Here is a 14227-nt window from a genome sequence, read left to right as displayed (position 1 = left end):
ATGTTTATGCTTTTACAACATGAACACAAAGTTTTATTCTTGTCTGATGTATTATTAAATAGGGATTAAGGTGTTATTGGTTAACTCTTCTGAACTGCAGTTTATGAACATGTATAGGCTATGTACTATACTTTGTATAAAACTTTATATATATATATATATATATATATATATATATATATATATATATATATATATATATATATATATATATATACACACACACACACACACACATGAAAGGCTCACGTTTTAGGTTACACCTTATTTTAAGGGATCCTTGTTACAGTGTAATTATACATGTTAGTTCTGAGTAATAGTAACATTAGTATCATATGGTCACGGTGTGGCATAGGGTTACTTGCATATAATAATGCATAGTTTTGTTGTTGTTATAAAAGTACACGTAACGTAACAAGAACGCTTTAAAATAAAGCGTTACCTCATTTTACCTTACATTTATCGCAGTATGAATACAATAACCGTGCATTTACAATTCACTTGTGCTTTTATTACACTTTTGTTCTTGCATGAATAATAGCCTGTATCCTTATGGTAATTAATTGCTATAGTTATTACTACTACTACTACTACTACAGTTATTGTTATTATTTCTGAACTTAGTTTGGTGTTCTACAGCACTGTTATCAAAAGAAAGAAACTGGGAACTTCTTACATGGTTCTCATATCGTCTTATATTTGATTTATGTATTATTACTGTAAACAGCGCTCGTAGAAGCGGAGATTTTGGGGCTGAATCGCCGCTTCGGGTACTAATGATGCGGTATGAACGGTTACGCTGAAATGTTTCCGAATCTTTAAGACCCGGAGGTGGTCCGTCGCTCCATCTCATTGATTACGTATTTGAAGCCGTCTCTTGAAGCCGGTGGTCAGCGCGTCTTAATTGACAAGTGCGTCCGGTCTCTCAGCCCCGCTCCACGGGGTGGTGTCGACACAAGTCAACACCTGCAGCCATTTTACGCTCCGATGTAAAACATCACGGTGATGCCGTGAATCAAATCCGTCTCTGAGCAGCCCGCCTGCACCCTTGAATCCAGCAGGTCAAAAATGGTGAAAAGAAAGAGCCTGGATGACAGCGACCAGGAAAACTGCCGGGGGATCCCGTTTCCGATCCAGACCTTCCTATGGAGACAGACCAGGTCAGTGATTTAGTCGTGGCATAACAGGTGTTTTCTGCGAGTGATTAGTCGGTTTCCCTCGTAGATGGCTCCCGCAGAGCGGCTCTCATTCGTATGCGTCCCTCATACCGGTCTCTGAGTGGATTTCTGTCGCGCTGGTGTCTCGTGCGTCATCTTTTCACACACCGCCGCACCTTCTGTGTTTTACCGTGAAACCCTGAACAAAATTCGCGGGATATTGCCTCGAATGTTTCCCCTTCGGAGAGCCGTCGTGCTGTCGGGTCCTCAGCCGGAGCTCGCCGCGGTTCAGTTTGGGTTGAAAACCGTGTGTCCTTGCCGGCTCGAGTGCGGCTTTATTATTTTATACAGTTTTATGGTGCGAAACTAAATGAAAATGTGTCTTTTACAGCGCGTTTTGCGGCCGAAGTTAGGGAAGCAGTACAGAAGCCTCCTGTGTGGTGAGTGTGTTAATAATCAGAAGCGAACACCTTCACCTGTGAATGAGCTTTCCTCCATCTCACAGGCTAGAAACCTAAATACACGTGTGCTAGCTAATTAACTGATTTAAGCTTAATATACCGTCCTATTCAAACACCCCCAAAATAGCTCAGTCATTCTTGAGAAGTGGGACTAAACAGGGTGCATAAAAATAAATAAAACCTTGTATGAAACTACTTGTATACATGAAACTACATTTGTGTTTACTGAGCTGCTACAAACGCCCCACTTTTTAACGTTTCAAAACTCTCATGTAAGCAGAGGATTGCACTTTCACACATGACCTACAATGCCGCAGGAAATATAATGTATCATAATGAAATATTGTATAAATGTTTAGCTGACGGAGGTGAAAGATCCGACCGTGTTGAAGAACACCTGAATTTTTAGTCGTTATAAGCGTTAAATACATTGAATCGAACAATTACTGTATTAAAACAAACTAGCAGTGAGTATATAAGAGTCAGATTTAAATATTCTGATAAGTCGTTGGAACACTAAATCTTGTGGTGTCACTGTAAAACAACCATGCTTTGATATGAGATAGTATTAAGTGTTAATAAAACAAAGCATTTTCATAATTTTTATCCATTTTGTAGAGTATACAAGAAGTATTATAGATTTCACATAAAAATCTAATTAATTTGAAGAGTGTTAAATACAAAAAAATAAATAAAATAAAAACAATTATACATATATAATATATATATTTTTTTAACCTAATAGCTGTTTCATTTGCTGGACATGGTTTGTTTCATGTCTCAAGAATGACTGAGCTAATATTCTGACAAACAAAAAAAAAGAAAGCCACACACACATATATAATCAAAGCTCATTTACATTTGTAGGCCTAATACTGTATAGCCTCTATAGACATAAATAAAAAATGGCATAATGGTAAATTATTTCAAACAAATGTCATACAATTTTTACTGTAAATTTATATGTCTTTTTTAATTTCCAAAAGAGTACATTTATAGTATTTTATTAGTTATAAGTATATTACTTTAAAAATGTTTAATTTTTCACCATATATTAAGGGATACACCATTCCTCAATTATCGGATTTTACTTGAGTACTCTTACAGTAGTTTACTGTTAAAATAAATAAATACAGTGTTTATCTTCCTTAAGTGTTTATTTTATTTTTTTATTTATTTTTTAAACTGAGGTTAAAGTAATGAACTACGGATTTGCTTTTTATAACGTATTTACAACCCTGCCTTTCAAGACTGTTAATCATGAATTTAATTGTGAATATTTTGTTTTATCGACAGTTTTCTTCCATTAAGAAATAAAAACAAATCTGCATTCAGTTCTGTTAGTAATAATAATAGTAATTATTATTATTATTGTTTTATTATTATTGGTTTTAGTATTAGTCTTGCTTCTTTCTTGTATACAAATAATACTGTAACAAAAAGAAGTAACCATTGAGTAAGTGCTCTTGAGGATTACGTCTCATGCTTTTATCCTGCGTATAGTCATTCGAGCGGGTGCTGGTGGAGAACAAACTCCACGGCCTCTCTCAGCCCTCACTGAAGCCATCCAGAGCATCTCTCGCTGGGAGCTGGTCCAGGCCGCTCTGCCTCATGTTCTCCACTGCACTGCCATCCTTCTCTCGAACCGCAACAAGCTGGGTAGGAGCTCCACTGCCATTTCTATGTCCTTCGTGCGTTTGGGGCGAATTCATTTTGTGGTTAATTTTATTGATCAGCATGTCCACAATCTCTCTTCACCAGGACACCAGGATAAACTTGGGGTGGCTGAAACTAAACTCCTTCATACTCTGCACTGGATGCTTCTGGAGGCGGCCCAGGAGTGCCACCAGGAGCCTGGCCTGGGACACGGGTGGTCGGGGGCAGCAGTGGTAGCAGTAGTGCCTACCTTCAGCCCAACCAGGGTCTCACGGACCGCAATGGCAGCACAACCGAAGAAAATGAATATGCCCGTGCCAAACTCTACCACAAGAACATGGCCACTGTGGAGCTCTTTGTGTTTCTCTTCGCCCCCCTCATTAACCGGATCAAGGTTGGAGCTTTTTCTGTTAATATATATATATATATATTTTTTTTTTTTTTTTTTCTTCTGGCACAAGGCCAGTTTGAGAGGGTTCATGGAAGTTCCTGCTTTGCCATCTTAAAAATTGTACATCAGTGTTATTGTGCATGCGTTGTAATGCCAGTTTTCCATGATTTGCTCTACGTTGTTGCTGTACATTCTTGATTTTTCACTAGAAATGAGGTTAGCAGAAGTGAGTTTCATTACAGCCTGTTGAACATCAATGTACAGCTAGTTTAATTTCCAGCTTGTTGTATGAATTAAAATAAAGCATATTGTAATTATTATAGTGTAACATACTAACTATATACATGTTTTTTCATTTTGTAAATACTAAATTATTAATTTAGCTTAATCTGCCAAAAAAAATTATCTATAATTCTGCATTTGGCAGGAGTCAGACCTCACCTTTCGACTGGCTGGTGGACTTGTTATTTGGCAGCCAATGTGGGAGCACCGTCAGCCCGATGTTCCTGCTTTTTCTTCCCTTGTCAAACCCATGCGTAACATTGTTACAGGTCAGATTTCTGTCATTCTATCTCTTCTGTCCTCAAGGACAATTTAATGATTGCTGTGTTTTACCAGCGTTGAACCCGAAACACAAATCTATCTTTATGTGTGCTGATACATTCACGCTATCTCTGCTATATTCTCCACAGCTAAGAGGAACTCTCCAGTGAATAACCAGTGTAGTCCTCATGATACCAGTAACCCGTGCCCTGCAGTGAGTATTCAGACTGTGATTTGCAGCTGCACAGCCCCTTGTGGCTCATTTAGTCCTGGCGTATATTAATTTACTCTCGTAGCGCATTAACATCATTGTTCGGCCGGGGTCATGTGATTTCCTCTTCTATCTGGGCTTTCAGGTGGTATGTGAATCAGCCCAGCCAGACTCCTCCTCCCCCTCGGTGACAGGGCAGAGCTGTCGCCGTGGCAACTCTGTGGAGAAGGGAGGGTCCTCGCAGCAGGCCTTTGAGAAAGGATTTTCACAACCAAAGAAGTGAGTGTTTCTACATACAGGTGGTGCATGGAGCGCAATCCTGTTTATCCATCTGTTTTGAATTGAGGGAAAACATCGTTGTCAGTATAGGAAAAAATCATATTAAGACTTGTGGTCTGACATAAATGGCACAATTTTATAATAAGTTTGCATAAATCATTGATCAGTTAATGCAATAGCTATCATGAAATAATAATACTTTTACAGTACTTTTTTGTTTGTTTATTAAAGAAGTCTCTTCTGCTTACCAAGCCTGCACTCATTTGGTCCACAATTCAGCAAAAGCAGACATTTATTCCTGTGATCACAATTTTATTAAATATTCAGCATCATTACTACTGATTTAAGTTTCACATGATCCTTCAGAAATCATTCTAATATGATAATTTGCTATTAAACATTTTTTTTACAATTATTTTATTAGAATTTTTTTATTGTATTGGGGGTGGGGGTACAGAAATGAATACTTTTATTTAGCAAGGATGCCTTAAGTTTGATGATAAAGATTTAATTGTTGATTTGATATTACGAGATTTGATGTTACAATTGAATTTTTATTTCAGATAAATGCTGTCTTTCTGAACTCTAATTTATACCATATTAAAACCTCTTTATATCATGCTATATTTTTATTACAATCTTCCTCAACTAGTTTAGAGTTTTTTATCTCGAAACTCGTTCTATGTTAGCTAGATAAACAGTCTCCAGACTCCCATCTGTCACAGCGTTAGTCTGTGCCTGCGTTCGCACTGCAGTTGCCAGGCAACCATTCTGAGCAATCTCAGTCTGAACTTGTTTCTGACCATCATTTTCTGTAACAAATCTCTCTCTCTCTTTCTTTTCGCTGAAAGTTTCTCAGTCCCCGGTGGCATCTCTGTATCACAGCGAGCAAGGTATGCCACCTATTTTGATGTTGCAGTGCTGCGTTGCTTGATGCAGCCTCACTGGACGGAAGAGGGTGTGCACTGGGCCCTCATATACTACCTGCAGCGACTGCGTCAGATACTGCAGGAGAAGCCTGAGCGCCCGCCTGAGCCCCTCATACCCCCCTTACCACGGCCCCGCAGCAGTTCCATGGTGGCCGCTACCCCTTCTTTGGTTAATACTCACAAAACACAGGTAACAGTCCTGTCAGTTAGCTGACTGTGTGTTTTTACATAGCAGTTTCAGATGATAATGGGCGGTGTATTAGGTTCTGGTGGGGCCAGGGTTATTATTTTTATGCTACGGTCATGATAATCAATAATGGCCGATATTAAAATTCCACACAATCTGGAAAAATGTGAACAACATAAAACAAGTGGAAGATGGTGGCAAAGTAATCTTAATGTAAAAATAAAGAATAATTTACTTGCACAATTTAATATCTAATACCAGATTATATATTTGAAATATAGACCCATAGTGATAAAAAAAATACAGATGTGGTACTAATTCTTTTTTAAATCCACAAATGACACTCTGAAAATTGTAGGAGAAACACACACACGACAACGAACAAAGGAAATGAAGAAACAGGGCTTATGTAACAGGAACATGATCAAGTAAAAGCAGAACAGGGTACTATGGACAAGAAACACAGGCAAACAGGCACAGAACGTAGTAAAAGGAACATAACACTGGTACTATTAAAATTCTGTTAATGTTTTGTTGATGAACGGTGTTGTGTGAGATAATAAGATCAGTCCATGTGGATGATTTAAATGCTTTTGTATGTGCCTGCATGTTGGACATGATTTTGCCTGTCCAGTAATAAAACCCAAAGATGCCACTAATGAGTAATAGGGATAACTGGGCAATCTTACAATTAAGATAAAGTTCACTATACACGATCAGGACGTGCGATTGCAACTTTAAAACTTTTCTGTAAAAACAAAATTCTGTAAAAATGCATACCTTTGATACCCTGTTTTTTTGCTTTGCCATTTTTCTAAGGATATGACTTTGAAATGTAATGAGGAAAGCAGGTCTTTGAGCTCTGAGACCTTCTCTAAAGTATCAGTTACCAACCTCAGGAGACCAGCAGTCCCTGACCTCTCCACTGAGATGGGCATGAACATATTCAAAAAGGTATATTTTATGTAAAAACCTCTAATAAAATCACATGCTAGGTTACTTGATTTTGCATTTTATTGCAGTTATCTGCATTTCATTTTGTCTCACTTTTGTTTCGTCTTTTTTTTTAAGTTTAAAAACCGAAGAGAAGATCGAGAGAGAAAAGGCTCTATCCCATTCCACCATACTGGGAAGAAACGGCAGCGTCGAATGGGTGTACCTTTCCTGATGCACGAGGATCACCTGGATGTCTCACCCACACGTAGCACCTTCTCGTTCGGAAGCTTCTCTGGACTGGGAGACGACCGCCGCACACTGGACCGAGGGGGTTGGCCTTCCACTATCATGGGTATGTTGGACCCTACGAATCCATTTTATTTTGTCCTATATGCTGTTTTTTTGTAGACAGCAATTGGGCCCGTTTCCCAAATTCTATTTTATTTATCCCAAGATTTATTTGTGCTTTCTCCAATTGCATGCACTTTGAGATTATTTACAAATTATTGCCATATTGTGGCTTTTTTTCGTTGCGTTGAAGGGAAGTTAACCCGTCGTGGAAGCTCAGATACTGCCGGAGATGTGGACAGTCTTGGAGCAAAACATTTTCACTCCCACCACAACTTGCCTGAACACTCCAACAGTCACAGCGACAATACCATCAAAGAGGGTGGTAAGCAAATATATAGCACAATCACAGTATTAATTATGAATCCATTGCAGTTAATCTTTGTTGGAATTAATAAAGATGAATAAAATGCAACAGGGGTTTTCAATCTGCGGGCCACAGTGAGATGCTAATGGGTTCGCTGAACATTTTAGAGAAGAAATAAACGTACAAATAAATTTGGATGGATAATAATCATTTGTGATTTTGACTCATTGACTTCTTTCTCAGTTCGTTCCCAGATCTCCACCATCACCATGGCTACATTTAACACAACTGTGGCTTCCTTTAATGTAGGCTACACAGATTTCTTCACAGAGCACATTAAGAAACTGTGTAACCCCATTCCCATCCCTGAGATGCCGTGTGAGCCGCTGGCCTGCTCCAACCTTCCCCGAAGTCTGACAGACTCCTGCATCAATTACACATCGCTAGAGGACCGAGAAACTATTGAGGGCACTAACAACTTCATTCTGAAAAATGGCATGCTGGACCTCATGGTAAGGCCCGAACGCAGAGTGACAAATTCGCTTATACACTTTCGGTCAAAGTTTTAAATAATTAGGATTTTCTTACATTGTTAAATAAAGGCTCTTCATAATTTATTTTAATTTGATGCATAGTTTTTAGTAATGGTTCTTAAAATTATAAGTGTTTTTTTCTGGTAAAATATTTTTTCAGGCTTGAATCAAAAATCTAAATTGTGTCATTAGTCACTTATTATTGCTAAATAAAAATTTTAAACATTTAAAAGTAGTGTGTCACAAGTTTCACAAAAAGCAACACAACTGCTTTTAACATTAATAATAATAAATGTTTCTTGGGTAACAAATCAGCATATTAGAATGTATTCTAAACAAATGCAGATTATAAAATATTTTTAAAACAAATTAGAATACTTAACAGGTGTTCAATAATTATAACTAATATTTCACAATATTATTGTTTTAATGTCAAATTATTAATTACGATGAATCGCAAAAAAAAATCATAAAAATATGTTATGATAGTTATGATTTAAGATAGTTATAATATAAATTAAATGGATATAAATATAGATATGTACATACATGTAACTATTCTCTACATATATTCTGTATGTGTGTTTATTTATATATGCATAATAAATATACACAGAACACACACATATATTATGCAAACAACAACTTTTATTTTGCAATTAATCATTTGAAAGCACTATTTATTTATCCAAAAAATGCATAAAAGACTTCTTCAAAACATAATAAAATAATTACAGTATTTCAAACTTTTTACTGATAGTATTTAGATTTTAAGTTATTTTAAATTGAGTTCACCCCAGTAAAATATGATTAGATCTGACCACACGCTTCATGATATGAGTAGTGAGTAGTGTGTTGTTTTTAAGGCTATTCTGCGGGCCCTGTATGCCGTACTCACCCATGACATCAGTTCTCGGATTTGCGACGTGGCTCTCAACATCATCGAATGCCTCCTGCAGCTGGGGGTGGTGCCCAGTGTGAGTAAGAAAGCCTCCAAACCCGAGGACAAAGAGGCGGAGCGTCCAAAGGAGGGAGCCAGTCAGAGTGCGGGTGGAGCTCAGGGGAGGCGGCAGGAGGCACAGGAGCGGCGCCGAATGGAGGTGGTGGAGGAGATGGAGGAGGGGGTGGAGAGAGCCGTGGAGGAAGCAGAGATGATATAAAGAACAACAAGGACAACCAGGTATTATATCTGCTGTGTGAATGAATATGCGAGAGTAATTATCAAGTAAGATGTTCATGCATTTTTTTAAATCATCAACAGGATGGAGACACTTCACTCAGCACTCACAGGTTGGCTCTCACCATGCTCATTAAGATCGTAAAAATCACTCGGCTGTGCGTGCGGTTGTGGTGAAGGCCATCGTGGGCTTTCTGAGACCGCCTTCCGGATGCAGGTCTATATGTGTACACTTAAAATATCAGTTCACAGTACAGATTCAGATTAACCTTTACTTTTTAAGAGGTTATGGTTTAATCACTGATCTCTTTCAGACCTTGCAGTAATGCATATATATATATATATATATATATATATATATATAGTACTGTATATGCAATTGCATGTAGCAGTTTGTCTCCAACAAAGGTGAATGACCCTATGCTCTGTCCTATTTTTTAGGCGCAGAATTGTTTGACTACTCTGTACAAGCTGGATAAGGTGCAGTTTCGGCAGACTATGAAAGAATATGTTAATAAGGATTCGCTCAACAACATTGTGGATTTCCTGCACGCCCTACTTGGCTTCTGCATGGAACCAATCACTGACAGTAAGAGGGCAGAGCTGCACTTATGAAGTGCATGTCTTTAACATGCCCAGGCATAGTTTTTAATCCCTTTTATGAAATCTCCAAAGATATCATGAGCCTCATTTTCATGCATCAGTAATAGAGATGGATTTGTCTTTTCCTAAAAGAGAGATCAATTTCATTATAGTATGATTATAGAGCTGTGTATCGAACTTGTATTTAAAACTTAGAATACTTTCAAGTGAAATTTAAAACAATAAAACATTACCAGTCAAAATTCGGACTAATTAAGATTTTTAGAATGTTTTTAAAGTTGCTTATGCTCATCAAGACTGCATTTATTTTATTAAAAATACAGAACTACTATTATGAAATATTGCAATTTAAAATAACTGCTTATTTAATCCAGTTATGTTAAAGCTGAATTTCACCATATTTTAACGATTTCTGGAAACAGAAATCAGTTATTTTAAATTGTAATATTTCACAATGCTACTGTTTTGACTTTGATCAAATAAATGCAGCTTTGGTAAACATCTTAAATTATTCAAAACCTTTGACAGGTAGTGTAATGCAATAAAAAAATTACTCTAGGGTTCTGTAAAATTCATTCAAGCGAATTTTAATGAATAAACAGCTCTCTGAAATACTTCATTCTGATTGGTGAATAATAACTCCTAAAAGTATATATTGTCCATGGCAAGATACGTTGCTATTTTCATGTCTCTTGTATAACTGGTCATCTGTTTTCATACCAACTTAGAATAGCTCATTGGTGACTCAAAACTGGAAGTTTTAATTCATTAATATGTTGAGGATAAAGCTTTGATAGATGGCTAGAAGCAAGAAAATGAAACCATTGCTTGGAAGAACAACTAACCGGTAAGAGACATAAAGGGCTGAAAGAGAGAAAATAGATGAAGTTACATTTTACATGGTAGCTAATTATGTTAAATAACTCATTTAAATGTATACAGATTAATATTATACTGTTAAGGACCATTTATTTTGTTGACAGTTTAGCTTTTTTAAGCAATAAGTAGTAGGGGTGTGGCGATATCCTCGCGATAGTTTGAAGTGTCCACACCTGACGCGCGCGGCACAACAAACCTCCCACACAAAACTGTTGCCGCGTTCTATTTATGACGTGCTGACGCAAATTCCAAACGGTTTTCAACGGTCGCTTTATCGCGTCCAGTGTAGGCAGACCTGGGGCCGGCGTATATTTTACTTTCCGCGTTCCGTCTCAGCCGCGTCCGCACAGCTTTCAAAGTATTCAGTCGCAGATTAGTGCGGACTACGACGCCGACTACTTCGTTTACGCTCGTTTAGCATTCTACTCGCGCATGCGCAGGGTGGGCGGCCCTCTTGGCGAAAATGGCGTAATGCGGAAAGGGACGAGGTACTATTTGGCCTTTAAGTTGCAGCAGAGCAGTTGTTTCCTAAATCTTTTTGAAACACATTTGTGTTATTAAAAAAATATTTTGCAATTTTTGTGTGTAATTACTTTCCTGTCAGTTCCTGCCAGTCGTTATGGGGAAACCAAGCCCGTTCAGATTTAAACAGGTGGTACAGTACCTGATTCAATTTCTGGGTTAATATTGTCCAAAAATTACCTGCTGACTCTGCAGTTAAGTGTCATTTCTTTTAGTAGACTGGAGTGAGTAGCTTTTCATATGAACACTGTGGCTGTCACATTCCATTTATCAGAACATCTGGATATTTCTGTGTCATATCACGTGTCTCAGATAAACAACAGAAATGTAGCTTTATAATCAGAACAGATCATAACACCTAATATAGCAGCAGAATCATTTAGTTTCATATGTCAGGGCTCTTTTCAGAAGATTATATGATTAGCTTCTTCACACTGAATTAGATTAGAGTGAATCCACACGGTTTGGTGGTTGGGTACATCTATCCAACATCAAAAATGCATATTTAATTTAGGAACGGACATGCCAGCAATGGCATTGCAGTTCTATCACAATAAAGAAGCCTTCAAATACATTAAAAGGCCACGTGCTACAAAGTATTGAATGAGAAACATGAAGCAAATGCTACAAAATAAGCTGGAAATACAGATCGTCTCTACATTTTTTTAATGTCATTCGTTTCTCGCTCCTTGGCCTCTTCTGTCTTCTGCCTTCATGTCTGCCAGTAGTACTTTCTTCCTTTCCTTCTTTCTGTCTGTCTGTCTGTCAAACTCCACTGTTTGTACCCCAGTCCTCATCACTCAACCTTTCAGCAGACTTGCCAAACATCATATTGACAGTGCCAATTCTCATTGTTTGTATTTTCAATTCTGACGGAATAAAAACAGCAAGACAAGCTGAATTTCGATTGATTTCTGGCAAGTTAGTGAACATGAGTGAGTGTTATAAAAATGATATCCCTATGTTTTATTTAATTTTTTTTTGTCCTCTTTTGCATCTGTGTGTGCCTGGATGTGTGTTTTGGAATGAGTTGGTGTTTCCTGACTTACGAGTACATGTCTGTGCTGGCCTGACACCAATGTTGCCCACCATCTTTTCTCTTGCAGAATACGGCAGTGCAGGTGAGAGGTCCAGGAGGGCGAATAAAAGAAACATCGGTAGATACACAATATCTAAATTTACTGCCAAAACTAGGCATTACACCCATTCCTGCACTCCTCACAATGTCCAGGGTGATGCTCTCGCCTGTAGTAGAGCTAAACAGTGCTTAGGCTTTACCGAATAAACAATCTAAAACCGGCTTTATAAGATCCAGCTAAACTAAACTCAGCATTGCTGTGAAATCAGAGCATGACCTGATTGTTAGGTCTATTACTATCTCTCAGGCCACAGTCACTTGCATGTATGCAAACCTTCAAAACCCCGCACAAATCACTTTTTAGGTTTTCCTATCATACGTGCTATTGATTTTTTCCCCCTTTTCATCTTGTAAACATCAATGCTTCCTGCTTCCCCTTATTGTTTGGCACTTATGGCTGAGCCTCAGTGATTTTGCCCAGACATGGCAGCCGGGTCACAGTTGTTCCTCTGAGATGACTTGTTTGTGTTCGCAGACAAGGCTGGCTTCGGGAACAACTTCACCACCGGAGGAGACAAGTCTCTGGCCCAGAGCATGGAGACTGTGGTGGTGGGCTGCATGTTCAAGTCTCTCATCACGAGATGTGCCTCCACTACACATGAGCTTCACAGTTCTGAGAACCTGGTGAGAGGGCTGCATTTAACTCATCAGCTGGCAAATGTTTGGTCTTGAGTTTACATTTGGTGAAAGTTACGCTAACCGCACAATAAAACAACACGTAAAAAGACTGCTTCGTGTTTAAACATGGAAATATGAAATCCTAAAACAACAGCAAAACATCAATAGAATGACACAGCAACAGCCATGCAAGCACACAGAGTGACAGCTCACAAGCTTCAGAAGAAAACATTAAACATGTATATAAAACACAGCAGACACAATTATGACTTAATAAAATAATAACACACGGCTAAATTGTACAATGACAACCATAAAATAATTCAAGCATGCATTTTCCAGCTCTCATGGAAAAGCATGATTGACTAATAGAGGTGGACCTGAAATGAATGTCACAGTCCCCTCTTTGAGTAGATCTTGTAGATCTTTTGTATTTTTTTTACTTAATAAAAATACCAAGTGGAGGAGGAGCTTTTCCATTTGGGTTTTAAAACATCAAACAGGCCTCAATGTATTTTGTAAGATAACATTTGCCCAAAATATCACTGTTGGTAAGTATTGGGTTTTCTGTCTGACACTTTATATGCCTGCTTGTACAAGGAGAAAATAGCGTTCAGTGTTGTACTTTTAACTTGAAATCAAATTGTCAGTTTATAGTCAGTTTAAAGTAGTTTATACAATTTATACATAATTCTGTTGCTGTAGTTGGTAAGCAGTTTCTTATATACCTAAAATTAGACAGATTGTATTTAGTTATTTGCAATACTTTCTTTACTTGTTTTTTTTTAGTATTCTTCAGTTTAATCAGATGTAGGTCACGATAGAGAAAAGTAAAATTGTCCCTATTTCTTTAAATCATGACTACGCTATACTGTGGGATGTAAAGTTAAAGGCACAAATTACAAATGATCAAATCACAAATTAAAGGCACACCTTTTCCTCTAAATCACAAAAAAGAGAACGTCAAAGATAGCTGTACACATGCCACATGAATTAATTTAGCTGCTGTTTGCAGTTGATCAACAATAATTAGGTGTATTCAGCTTGAAGTGCTGCTTTGTCATACACCTTGTTAATAGCTGGTACGTGCAAATGGTAATCAGTTAGTAGACTGTAAGTAAAATATTTAGAAAAATAGAAAAGGTGATAGTCATTAGACATTATCAGTTATGCATAATTCGCTATCATATGAACAGAGATTTTTCTTAATGCCTTGCGTCTGCCTAGGACAGTTTTAGCACTAGTTTCATTTTGAGTGCTTCTGTGTGGAAAATTAATAGCTGATAATTACCTGTGCAGAAAAAGAATAAATATCTGGTAAATAAGTTTCTGTTTTCCATGTTTCTCTTTTC

General features: G+C 37.7%; 1 pseudogene; it reads left to right on the top strand.

Annotated features, from left to right (window-relative positions):
- Nucleotides 1–562: 562 nt before the first annotated feature.
- The window catches only part of LOC122346793, a 46233-nt pseudogene continuing 32568 nt past the window's right edge, over nt 563–14227 (top strand).

The sequence above is a fragment of the Puntigrus tetrazona genome, chromosome 6 (assembly GCF_018831695.1).
Source record: "Puntigrus tetrazona isolate hp1 chromosome 6, ASM1883169v1, whole genome shotgun sequence".
NCBI lineage: Eukaryota > Metazoa > Chordata > Actinopteri > Cypriniformes > Cyprinidae > Puntigrus > Puntigrus tetrazona.
The sequence above is the reverse complement of the archived record's forward strand: the minus strand, read 5'-3'. Positions and strand labels throughout refer to the sequence as shown.